We start from the raw sequence: 13,014 nt of genomic DNA, 5'->3' as shown, positions 1-13,014 counted from the left end.
GTTGTAGGTGTCTGGGGAAAGGAAATTGGCAACCACAATACAATGTGATCAGTTGATTTAAGGAAAATGGAACCTTCTGTGACATAATGACCTTTGCAAAGCCCTGGATTATCATGCCTGATGGATATAATTAACTCTTTGGAAATCTGCAAAAAGTCATGACCAACTTACCGTATTTTAAACATTATTTATGAGCCACTGGTGGTGAATTAATGCAGTATAATGATTTCTGCAAAACCCACAGTACTGTTGATTTTGTTCCATTAAAACTCAAATTGTGGTTGCATATTAAAGCAACACAAAAGTGGTTTTTCCACCAGTATTGCACTTAAGAAGGTTATACTGCCAAGCATAGAAATATAATTGGAATATTAGTTACTTGAATAAGTTTTCCTTAGATAATGTTGCCTCTCTTCTCTATTTAATGTTAATATAATTGGGGGTACTGAACTCTTTTGTCCAAATTTTTCTTAGCCACAAAGTAAAAGTTGTGTACGGCAGTGAATTGTGTGTTGCTTTAACAGAGTGCAAATGTATTACTTGGTTAACAAGTACAATTCTGCAATTAATTTCTCTCTCTGAAACAGATCACAAGCAACATTTCCCTTCATTCTTGCTGTTCAAAAATGCTTATACTAGGTTTTTTTCCTTTTTTAAAAAAAAGCACAGTGCTTCTATGATGTCTTTGACATGAATCCTATTCACACATAACGGGGAGTAAGTCCCATCGAAAAAAAACATCATAGCTTTTTGCACTGACACCATCATTAATAAATCAAGTGTAAAGAATTTACTGCCAAGAATGAATTGTGAGATAATATAGTAGCTGCAATCATTTGCTGGAATTAATGCAAGAGAATAGTATATGAGCACATGTTATTTCCCTCTAAACAAATAAGAAGCAATTATTTCCATTAGCTTCAACTTTTTCTTAAAATATTGCTTCTCACATTTTAGTCCAGGAGCTATGTAAAGATTTAAGGAGTCTGAGTCAAGCTAGAAGAAGGGGGGAAATGAAATATCCTAAATAATATGGTTACTTGGTAAAACACTACATTGCACTTGGATCAGCAGAATATTATAGGTGACACATTTTTCATGTTTCTTTTATTGAATTTGTAGCCTAGTTCATCCAAAAGCTTCAGAGTTGATAGCAATATTGTGTTGGGAAGCTGAAGTACAAGCCAGTTATAAGAAACAAATTAAATTTATTAAATGGGATACCAGCTTCATAGAAGAATGGGGCTTTGAGGAGGCATTGTTAACTTGTGGTTTTCACTGCCCCAAGCTGTGGTGAAGGTCACTCATTTAGGCTACAATCCTGTACACACCTGCCTGGGAATAAGTACCATTGAACTCAGTGGGACTTCCTTCTTAATTGAATTTCACTGTTAGGTGGCTTTAAAGGGGGATCAGACAATGCATTGGACAATTATTAACAGATATTGGCTAGCATAGCTATATAGAACCTCTATGTTACAAGTTAGTATGCCTCTGAATAGCAAATTCTGGAGAAAATCAATGGGTGTGTGTGACAAGAGTGATGCCTTCAGGTCTTAGAATCACAGAGCTGTAAAGTTGGAAATGACCCTGAGGATCATCAAGTCCAACCCCCTGCAATGCAGGAATAGGCAGCTGCCCCACAGGAACTGAACCTGCAACCTTGGTGTTATCAGCACCATGCTCTAGCCAACTGAGCTATCCAGGCTTCACAAGAAAATTATCTTGTTTGCTTTTCATTTGGCAACAGTGTTGGACCAGGTGGACTCTTGGGTCTGCTCCAACCATAGCTCAGCAGAAGGGCAACTGTTTTGTGTGCAGAAGGTCCCAAGTCCAATCCCTGGCATCTCCTGGTAGGGATGGGCATGTCACCTGTCTGAAAGCCTGGAGAACTGCTGCCAGTCATTGTAGGCCAGTGGTTGCCACTGAATAGGTTGTACTGTGCTTGTTCCTCTAGTTTGCGAATGGGCCCATGGGCCCCAAAATGTCAGCAAACTGTGGTGTAGACAACATTGAGCTGGGTAGACCAATGGTCAGTCTCAGTATAAGGAGGAGAAAGATGACACCACACAGGTATTAAGTTCCAGGCATAGGAGGCAGCAAGATAAATGGGGTAAACAGGCCCTTTATCATCTGGAGGTAATACAATAGTTGACCAGCACACCAAGCAGGCCAGCAGGAACCTTTAGTTACTTAACATGATGGGATTTTATGTTTCATGTTGACATGTTCAACCTCTTCCTTCGACACAATTGCACTAGGATAAAACTCAGGTTAGCTGGGCACACCAGAAGGCCCAGTGAATGAAATAATTCTTAAACACCACTTGCTAAAAAGACCTTATCATGTGGACAAATCCATTCTGCAAACTTGGAGAGTGGTATGAAATTAGCCCACCAGGTCAAAGCTTTTCAATCTCTGCTAGTTGAAAGCCACTCCTGGCTCCCATCCATCCATCCCAACCAGCATGGCCAATAGTCAGGGATGACCGGAATGTCGCCTACTAATATCGACAGGCTCCCCCATCCATATTTTTAAAAATTCATTTGATTATGTTTCGTATGAGAAAAGTTTTTTTTTTTGTATATAATTTGCTTGGCTGAGAGGCAAAGTGTTACATTTTGAGAAATAAATAAATAAAATGCAGCCACTGGCTGAGGGCAAACTGAAATCGGTGGGGCAGGGCCCATCCGCCCTAATGGACCAACCTCCATTGCCTTGGTACTTTCCTGGGCCAGTATGCTTTCACCCTTGCACTCCAAATCAAAAGCGACCATTAGCCTCCCTTCTTGTAAGCATCATTAAAGCTCAGGAAGTTAGCACACACACTCTGAGTAACTTCAGAAAACCTGGCTATACCTTTAAACTTCGTTTAAAGCACATTTGAAGCATGTTCCTTCCCTCAAAGAATTCCATGCGCCCCAAAGCCTTTCTTTTAGGAATTCTAGATGCCGAAATCCCAATGGAGCAGAAAAGATGGTTTATGTATATGCAACCATGGCTGCGCGGATGTTATTGGCCCAGAGATGGAAAGAAGATAAAGTCCCAACCAGAGAAGAATGGCAGATTAAATTGATGGATTATGCCAAAATGGTGAAATGACCAGAAGAATCGGAAATCAGGAAGACTAAAATTTTAATAAGGAATGGGGGGAAATTATAATTTATCTTAAAAATCATTGTAAACAGTTAAAATCGTTAGTAGGATTGGAGTAACACTTGGAGTTTAATGGTGAATTTTGGATATAATTGAGATGTAAAATATTTGGATTATTATAAAAGATGCAGGAGAAGTCCAGGAGATTCTATGGGATCTTGTTTTTATTGCCGTATGTTGGATATGTGATTGTAAAACTTTAAATTGAAAAACCAAATAAATAAATTTACAAAAAATAAAATCCGGGCGCTGCACTTGGCAGAGTAAACAATTCCCAGTCACCCACAATAACCCAGTTCACTTCCCAGCAATCCCCTGCAACCCACAAGGCCTGGAATTCTTGGAGGGGAAGAATGTGCTTTGAGGTCAGATGTGCAAGAAACGCACATGCAACTCGACAAGGAAAAGGGCTGATAAAACAGGCGCTGGATAAAACGCTGCCTGGATTGCCTTCTCGTAAGGTGTCTTTTTTGGGTTGTTTTTTTTTGTTTTTGTTTTTTTGTTTTGTTTTGTTTTGTGCTAATTTTAAGATGCTGTTGAGTGCATGAGGAAAAGGCTATATATATTAGGATCTGGACCGTGGCAGGAAGAAGAGGCACAACAATTCCCTCTCTTTTTCCCGTTTGGCAAAACCCGCGACCCCGAAGCTCCAAGCACACGCGGTTGGGGAAGGGGTTGGGGGGCTGGGAGAGCAGGCTGGACTTAGCAGGTGCATACAAAAGTTGGGAAGAAGGGGGGCGGGATGAGGGCGCGAAACGTGACTGCGCTCAGCGAGTCCGGCATCTGCAGATAATCCCGCTTCACCCTGCGTCCCTCCCTCCCCACCCCCGTTGATTGGATGGGTCTGCGGGACGACGGCGTGGGGGGGGGGGGCGAGGAGAGGGAGTCCGACGTGGAGGCCCCTCTGCAGCCCTGGAGGAAAGGAGGCGCTTTGCAACAGATGGTTCAAGGTATTCTCTCCTCCGGCGCGTCCCGCCCGCGCGCGCTCTCAGGCTGGCTGGTCGGGAGCCCCCCGCGCAGCGCAGCGCAGGCCGGCCGGGAGGGAGGGCGGGACCGAGTCCAAGAAGCAGCTGTGTGGTCCTGCAGGGCGCGAGCGCCGCTTTGCATTACCTTGCCCGCGCCTTGGCTCGCGGGCACCTCTTCGCCTGCTGCCCTCTCTCGCCGCTCCGGGCTGAGGGGGCGCCCCTGCCGCTCGCTCGGGCTCTGTTGCCGCCGGGCCAAGCAGCGCCGCCGGCCCCGCCTCCGTCCACTTAAGTCGGCGAGTCAAACAAGCGCCGCCTTGGCCCGGCTGCGAGAGGAGTTACTCGCCCGCTCGCCGGCGGGGAGGGGGCCGCCTGAGGTAAGTTCATTGGCTCGGCTGGATGGGAACAAACCCCGCGCGCCCTCGCTGCCGCTGTCTGGTCCTCGCTTCGGAAAGATGACCTTGTTGCTGCGCTTGAGGCACCGAGCGAGGCCGGGATAGGCGCGCTGCTGCTGCTGCTGCTGCTGCTTTTGCTTTCTTCTCCTCCAAACCGATGGGGTGAGAGAAGGCAAAATCTTCGCTTCCCGCCTCCCGGCACGCTGTGGTGTCTTTTTAGACGAGGGCGGGTTCAGGATAAATCCTGAGAAAGACCTGGCTTTTCCTGGCCAGCTCTCCTCCAGGCAGGTTCCCCTTCGAGGTCTTAAACAGCAGAAATCCATCAATGCTTCCTATTGCTTTCAGGCTTCCTCTCCAGTCAGGAGAGTATAGGATTGCAGCCTTGGTTGACACCGCTCCCCAACATTGTAGGCTGCAGGTCTCCACCCTCCTCATTGTCTTTTTAATATGAGGGACATTTGAATTAATATTTAAAAAGAGATGCAGAAGCCCATGCAGAGTGGTTTTTGCCTGCCTCCTGTCATGTCAGCATTTGGCAGGTTTGAATCCTGGTTGCAGCCCGTACACCATACCATTTGAGGTGTTGTCCTGTCACAATCTATTGAGACTTGTATATATGCTGCAGACTGCATCAACAGGTGCAGATAAATTCATTGCGATTGTGGTTGTTCCCTGTGAGCTGTCACTAAGCATTGGGGTGGGGGAACCCAGTGTGCTCAAGACAGAGAAATGGCTTTCAGCCAGCAGGCAGGGATTGAAAAAACCAGTGGTGATTAAGGGTACATTGTGAGCATCAGGGTTGTCCAGCTAACCTGAGTTGCATCCTAGTGCATTGTATGGAGTCAAGACCATAGCTGCCAAGTTTTCCCTTTTCTCGCGAGGAAGCCTATTCAGCATAATGGAAAATCCCTTAAAAAAAGGGATAACTTGGCAGCTATGGTCAAGACATTGAGCATGACAATATGACACTCTTCCACCAAGTCAAGAAACCTATGGGTTCCCACAGATCTGGGTGTAGTAGGTAACAGTCGTATTACCTCCAGGTGATCAAAGGCCTGTTTGGACATGCATGTGCATCACCTGATGACTGCAACATCAAGAAGTGATGCAAAAGTGGGATGGAGCCACCCCGATCAAAACATCAAAGACAAAACTTCCATATCACTTCTTCATAAACTATTTCGCTGCAGTTGGTTCACACAGTTCAGCTGAGAATTACCAGTTGTGGAATTACAAAGTGGAACAGATGGATGTGTGGCACACCTACGAAATGTTTGTTATTTCTATAAATTTTGTTTTGTTCTTGTTTCAATATATACAATTTTCTACTCCAGGTGCATAAAGCAATGTACACATATGGTAAGAATCACAAAGAATTGTAGAGTTAGAAGGGTCTTCTTGCCCAACCCTTTGTTGAGGTAATTCACTGCTGTATCCAACCCCTGTTTTAAAAATGCTGATGAAGGTTTGTCCACCATCTTCCTGTGCAGTTTGTCTAAAAACAGGCATCAAACCAAAATACTAAAGAAAGTCAAAAAATCAAAATAAGTGTTAAGCATCCTTGGTTCACAGCCTGACAATCCAAAGCTATGCAGGTCTACTCAAAAGTAAATCCCAAACAGTACAGTAGGGCTTATTTATCAGGTAAGCCTGAATTTCTTGGACACAGCATACTGACATGAACGTCCAAGTATTCTGAGACTTTTGTGTGAAGAGAACAAGCAATGAGGGAGGGATAAAAGTACACTTTACCACAGGTGTTTGCAGAACGTATTTAGTAGGGCTTTTTATGTTCAGCATTTCTGTTGAGTTGTATATGACGTATAGGAACAATATAGAATTCCTTTATTAGAATATAACTGAAGGATCTCTTGTACTCTTGTACTGATTGGGATATTCCAGTGCATCTACAGTGGCAGAGCTTTCCTGTGTTTCCCAATGTACATGCTATCTATATCACTGGTCTCTTATCCTATACAAATCCCATAAAATTCAGCAGGACTTAACTCTCAGTACACATACATTGGACTGCACTGTTATACCCCAGAGGAAAGCGGAGGGTGAGGGACTTGCCAAGAGATTGTTCTGCGTATAGAAATACACTGGAAAAAATTTCTTGCATGCTTTGTTTGGTGTGAAGCCATGGGTGGAGAACTGTGATTGACAGCTCTGTTGGCTCACCCTCTCTAACAACTTGCACTTTCCACCTGTTCCAGGGAATTAACACCAGATAGAGAAATCCACCGCTACAGAGTCTAGTTGCTAGTACTGTACAAGAATAAGTCCCTTAAAAAGAGAGAGAGAGAGAAAGTGGAATTGAAACATTGTTTTTTACCCTTGCTATGTACATTGTTGCTCTACTGACATGTTTAAAGGAAAAGCAAACAACTTATAAAGTGCAATGCTTAATCCTTTTAGTCATTTCCTGGGCCAGGAGGCTACATTTTAAAGTATTCCAAGCTGGAAGTCACAAGTGATGAGCATACATATTTGGCTGAGTCAGCCCGTGCTTCCTTGCCAGTGTAGATAGTGGGTTGATGGTTTCAGGGTTACAAACTTGGGTACTATCTCATTGTGTAACTAGAAATGATACTTCTCCAGGATGTCATCACTTTTCAGGCAATGTGTAAACAAGCCTGTGAATTACACCAGGCCGTTGCACATGGCTGAATCTCAAGTACTATTTTAATGTGTTACTTAAAACATTTCTGTACTGCCCTTCAGTCCAGGATTTTTGTGATGATTTGCAGTTGCTAAAAAGCATGATAAAAAACCATTTAAAAAAACCAATTGTAGCAGGAAAATATACATGGGAAATTTTAAGCCTGAAAAAATTAAAAGGAGGTTACGTGATGGCAAATTTGAGTGAGGTCTGGGCAAGATTCTCTGGTGACCCTCCATCACCACTAATGCAAGTTTACTAATAAGCAGTAAATATCAGTACTTTAAAAAAAATACAAAAAATTCCATGACCCAGCATTGATAGGAGAAGTGCAGAGCTGAATTCCCGCAGTTGCCACCATCTTGAGTTGCCCTACAATGCTTCTGGATTGTAGCAGGATTGGTGGCAGAGCCCAGAAGCATGGCTGGAAAATAAGGTGATAGCTGCAGCCTTCCTTTTAGCATTGGGCCATTTAAGAAGTTTTTAAAGCAGACACACAGACACACTGAGGTACCGCTATTCCTCTCAGATTGGACTATATCTGGACTGGGGATATTGAGATATTTTTCTTTCTTTTATCTATGTTGCCACAAGCCTCTGGGTTGGGACCAGTGTTATTTCACTCATCCAGAAAGCTTCTATGCCAGTGCCTGCCAGCTGCCACTAGGAACAAGTGCCACCAATCTGGAAATGCTGCTCCCCAGATTTGAAAAGCACACGGTGTAAGGACTTCTAAATGTTACCTCCCTCTTCTTGAATTGCTGCCACGTGGAAGCACTTTTTTAGAAGCTTCCATATGTTTGAAGCCAGTCATCAGAGGTGTAGGATGTCCTGAAGTGGGTTGAATTATCTGGGGGAAGCTTCCATCCCTTTTAATGTTCTCTGTGGTTCAGAATGCCATAGATACTTTCATTATGTCACAGAGAAATTGTGAGGTCTCCACCTACTTAACATTTGATAACAGTACTGGGTTGTATACAGCACAGAGCATCGAAGTGATGCATATCTGGCCCAGAGAACATGCTATCTAGTTTCCACCAAGGGTGAGGAAGGAGGGAACTGGGGAAGGGAGGAATGGGGAAAGAGGTTGGAAATTGCCAGTGAGCGGCAGGGGTGTGGAGAGAAACTTCATTAAAGCAATAAAGGTGAGTCCAAAGTGGTTCAGTGATTATTTGATTGAAGAAATTGGTCTAATGGAGAATAGGCGGAGGACCTTGATATATGGTGGCATGCTTTTACAGACACAGTGCTGTGGTCTGTATGTGAACCACAGATTAAAAATGGGGGGGGGCATTCCCCCTCAGGACAACCTTTTGTGGGCAACAAGTAGGTGGAGCCAGAGTCAGAAACTAGTCTTTGTGCTATAGACAATTCTCTACACACACTCACACACCCCTCTCTATCCTCTACCCCAGGCTTCCTCAACCTCGGCCCTCCAGATGTTTTGAGACTACAATTCCCATCATCTCTGACCACTGGTCCTGCTCGCTAGGGATCATGGGAGTTATAATCCAAAAACATATGGAGGGTCAATGTTGAGGAAGCCTGCCTTAACCCCCTTACTAGCCTGATATGTGTTAGGCATACCTTACTTATCTCATAGAAAACAGTGCATTAAAACCCACTGGGTTTAATCTCTTAGTTCACACACCCAACTGTATTTAATTCTTGCATTTACCACCTTCTGTTATGCTGTGTTGTGTTTAAATTTATACTGCAGTCAACTTGAGTCAGGGACCAGACTTTTTTTGTCTTAGGCTGCTCAGTGTTGATATTAATATACCACGTTCCGAAGTTAACACATGCTTGTTTTCTCCTGCTCTGAAGAGTAGGATTCAAACCTACAAGGAAGGAGATTCCGCCTAAACGTAACAGAAGAACTTTCTGGCAGTAAGAGCTGTTCAACAGTGAAACAGTCTCCCTTGGGAGGTTGTGGACTCTCTTTGGAGGTATTTCATCAGCGGCTGGGTGGTCCTCTGTCTTGGATGCTTTAGCTGAGATTCCTGCATTGCAGGGGGTTGAACTAGAGGACCCTTCGATCCCTTCTAAATCTACAATTCTGTGATTAACTATGATTAGACAACTTCGCCTGTGCACAAGCTGTGTGTTTGTGCATGCTGCCCAAACTCTCATGCTTTGCTTATTTGAGTGGGGGAAGTGAACCACAGAGCATCTGGCTTAGTATTACATCTGGACTGGTGCTTGCAGTGTGTTTCTCTCCAGACAAGCCACCATCTGAAACCAAGGTGTGTTGCTTGTGTGTAAGCTTCTCGAGCCATTTTAATTATGGTTAATGACTTCACATTGCATCTGAATGTGATCATATGGGGAGTGGCCAGGGATGGTGGAGATTGTAACCCAGCCACAGGTTCCCCAACACAATATCATCTGTAATATATGCAGAGCTCCAAGCTGTATTCATCTCATCTTCTGCGGCATTCCAGAAAATAAACAGTGACATAGAAAGCCTTGTAAAAATGTACTGCTTAGAGACAGAATAGCTTGTGGAACAGAGACATGCAAGGTCCCATTGTATGTTAGGTGTATTTAATGTAGTCCCTGCCTCTTATCCTGCTTCTGATCTGCCAGTGGTAGGCAAGCTTTTAATCCTATGTAGCAACAGAAGTGTTTTAATCACTCTTAGGATTACGATACATTTTTGTGCAGAGTGGAATCAGTAAATATTGCACTTTGTAGTAAACTCCTGGATTGCTTTTCTTTTAATTCTTGCTTTGCTGCTGTCTTGTGCCTCTGTAAAATTCAGGGACTGAGCAATTCTTTGCTTGTGGAATATTAAGAGGCCTCTCAAAATGCAGATGAGCTTTTGCATTGCACTATGTAATAGGCAGATGGTTGTTGTGCTTTCATTAGACTGTGACTTAGAATCCTCTTATTACTTTCAGATCTCCATATCTCACTGCACCAGGTGCACACTAGGTGCAACTTGGGGTTCTGTTGTTCAGAAGATGCTTTTTGTTTCTGGAGACTTGTTAAGGCGGAGAAAAGTGAGACACTATTTTGCATACAAGCTAAACTGCAGGAAGGGGAGATAATAAAAAAAACTTACATAAAACTAGAATGGTTACCCACTGGTGTGCTAACTTCCTTTGGCTACAACTTTAGTGTTGGTTGTTTGAAAACAGCTGTTCAAATGAACTTTTCTTGCCACATGGTTCCTTGTAAGCTGGTCTGTAAATCTGTACTGGAAAATTGCAAAGTGTAACCTAAGTGACAAAAATAATGACTCCACTGAAACTGGCATCTGCATGGATTTTTACAGGCAAGGAATATACTTGGAAATATAATACATGTATACAAAACATGCAAATAGAAATTTAAATGCATTAATCTTCTCCCACTGTCAAATTGTCAGTTGCAATCCAAAACAGAAGGTGGGGAAACAGTGGTGGAGGAACTGTTGTTCCTCAGAGTGAATTTTCCACTGCTAGGATACCTCAGTCTGAACATCCTCAGCAAGTGTGTGGCACCCTCAATCAAGTTGCTGCTACTTCTTTCTTTCCCCATTCTTTTAACATTTCAGTTTGAAATCTTTGACATAGTGTGCATCTGACCTTCACACTTTGCTTCCTCTGCTTGCCACTGGTGCCTCCTCTGTCTACTTTGGTGCTCTTCTGGTGGAATATGCCAGCTGCACACCTAAAACATTCTGCTTTAGATAAGGGTGTTTTGCTGCCACAAACACAAGCATGATATAGATTTGCTAAGCCTAAAGGCTAAGCCTTGAGTTCTAAAGAACTCAAAGTGGTTTACACATTCTTTTAAACCAATCGAAGAAGAATAAAATAGATTGAAGCAAACAGCAGGCACAAAATAAAAATACAGTGGTGCCTCTCTAGATATATGCCCTGTAAGACGAATTTTTCGCTTAACGAATAGGTTTTGCGATCGGAGGTTGCCTCACAAGATGGTGAGGTTTTCTATGGCCACCGCTTCGTCTTGCGAAGCATGGCCATAAAAACGTCCGATCACAAAACCTACATTTGTCTAGCGAAAGGGGCATTTGTCTACGAAAGGGGAACCAGCTGTAGCAAGGAAAGAAGGCAAAGGAAGATCAGCTGCCGGCATGCACACAGCCGGCATGGGACGTGGCTTCGGAGGTCTCCGAAGCTGTGTCTCATGTCAGGGAAAGCAGGCGAGGCGGTGTCTGAGAGAAGAGTGGCGAGTGGGGCGGGAGGTGGCGAGGAAAGGGGAACCAGCTGTAGCAAGGGAAGAAGGCAAAGGAAGATCAGCTGAGAGGCGCTGACCTTCTTCCCTTGCTACAGCTGGTTCCCCTTTGTGTTCCACTAGTCTCTGCCGGTTGCCACGAGCAGTGAGGAGCAACCGGCAAAGACCAGTGGAACACTAGCATGGGAAGAAAGCAAAGATTCCCCCCCCCCGCCGCCTGTCTGATCCAGGCGGGAGGTGGCAGTGAGGAGAAGAGCTTCTCCCCGCCACACAGCCGGCACGGGCCGCAGCTTCAGAGGTCTCCGAAGCTGCGCCCCATGTCGGGGAAGGCAGGCAGGAGGTGGCGGGGAGAAGCTCTTCTCCCGGCCGCCGCCTCTTGGTGCGCACAGCCGGCATGGGACGCAGCTTCGGAGGTCTCCGAAGCCGCGTCTCATGCCGGGGAAGGCAGGCAAGGTGGCGGCCGGGAGAAGAGTGCTTCTCCCGGCCGTTGCCTCGCTGCGCACAGCCGGCATGGGGCGCAGCTTCGGAGGTCTCCGAAGCCGCGTCTCATGCCGGGGAAGGCAGGCGAGGTGGCGGCCAGGAGAAGAGCGCTTCTCCTGGCTGCCGCCTTGCCACACACAGCCGGCATGGGACGTGGCTTCGGAGACCTTCTCCGAAGCCCTGTCCCATGCCAGGGAAGGCAGGCGAGGCAGCGGCTGGGAGAAGAGTGCTTCTCCCCACCGCCAACTCGCACACAGCCGGCATCGGACGGGGCCAGTCCCCCAGAGCCCATAGGAACGCATTGATTAAATTTCACTGCATTCCTATGGGAAACTCGCTAGACGAAAAATTCGTTACACGAATTGACCCGTGGAACGAATTAAATTCGTCTAGTGAGGCACCACTGTACCGGTCAAGAAACCTTCCCCATCTCAGTATACCCTTTTACATCTTTGCTATATTAGCTTGTGTACTGTGTTTCATTGTGTGACCCTGATCCTCTAACTTGGAACCAGTTTCACAAATGGAAGGTTTCTTCTCCTTAACTTGTGGCAGGATTTATTTGTTTTGCTTAAATCCCTTCCTCCAAATTGCTGAGAATGGTGTACACATAGTTCTCAGGTGGCCTATCCAGGCAGCTATCATGCCCAGATCTGCTTGGCTTAGGCAGTTGTAACATCTTGTGCCTTCACGCCATTATCCAGGCCTGTGTAAATTGGAGATGCAGTGTGATATTAATGGTTCTAAAGTAGCAGCATCAGCAATATTAACTAATTTCCTCATTTGCATCTGAGGCATTTGTTTGGTGAAAGGATCATTAAGCATATGCAAACATTCCACGCACTGCGTAAGTTCTTCAGGCTCTGGCAAATGATGAATGGGAAAATTAGAGGTTGCAGGAAAATGTAAATATCATCCTTTGTAAACCTGTCCCCTGGCAAGAATGAAATATTCTCCCATTGAGCAATGAAGCATTCGTTATATTCTTTTCACATCAGTGAAGAGTGCCCAAGACTATTTTACATACTTGATTTGTCCCTTTTACCTTTCCCCCCCCCCCCTGAGCACTCCTGTTGAATTGGGATTTGTCTTGGTTTTGTTGAACAAGTGCTCTAGCACTGCGCAGCAGAAAGAAGTGCCATAACTCCAATTAACTCCCATGCTATAATCTCTT

General features: G+C 44.9%; 1 protein-coding gene across 4 annotated transcripts in view; it reads left to right on the top strand.

Moving 5' to 3' along the window:
* The first annotated feature begins 3,985 nt into the window (after positions 1–3,985).
* SULF2 (sulfatase 2) overlaps positions 3,986–13,014 on the top strand; it is a 241,049-nt gene continuing 232,020 nt past the window's right edge. Inside the window, exon 1 of one of the 4 annotated variants that reach the window (XM_035124105.3) lies at positions 3,986–4,106. The gene's annotated coding sequence lies outside the window, so the exon portion shown is untranslated. Of the gene's footprint in view, positions 4,496–13,014 lie in introns of all 4 variants that reach the window. The other 3 variants (XM_035124104.3, XM_035124102.3, XM_035124103.3) reach the window with 3 other exon arrangements.

This window comes from Zootoca vivipara, chromosome 7, assembly GCF_965207765.1.
Source record: "Zootoca vivipara chromosome 7, rZooViv2.hap1.1, whole genome shotgun sequence".
Classification (NCBI taxonomy): Eukaryota; Metazoa; Chordata; class Lepidosauria; order Squamata; family Lacertidae; genus Zootoca; species Zootoca vivipara.
This window is presented reverse-complemented; position numbering and strand designations above follow the sequence as displayed.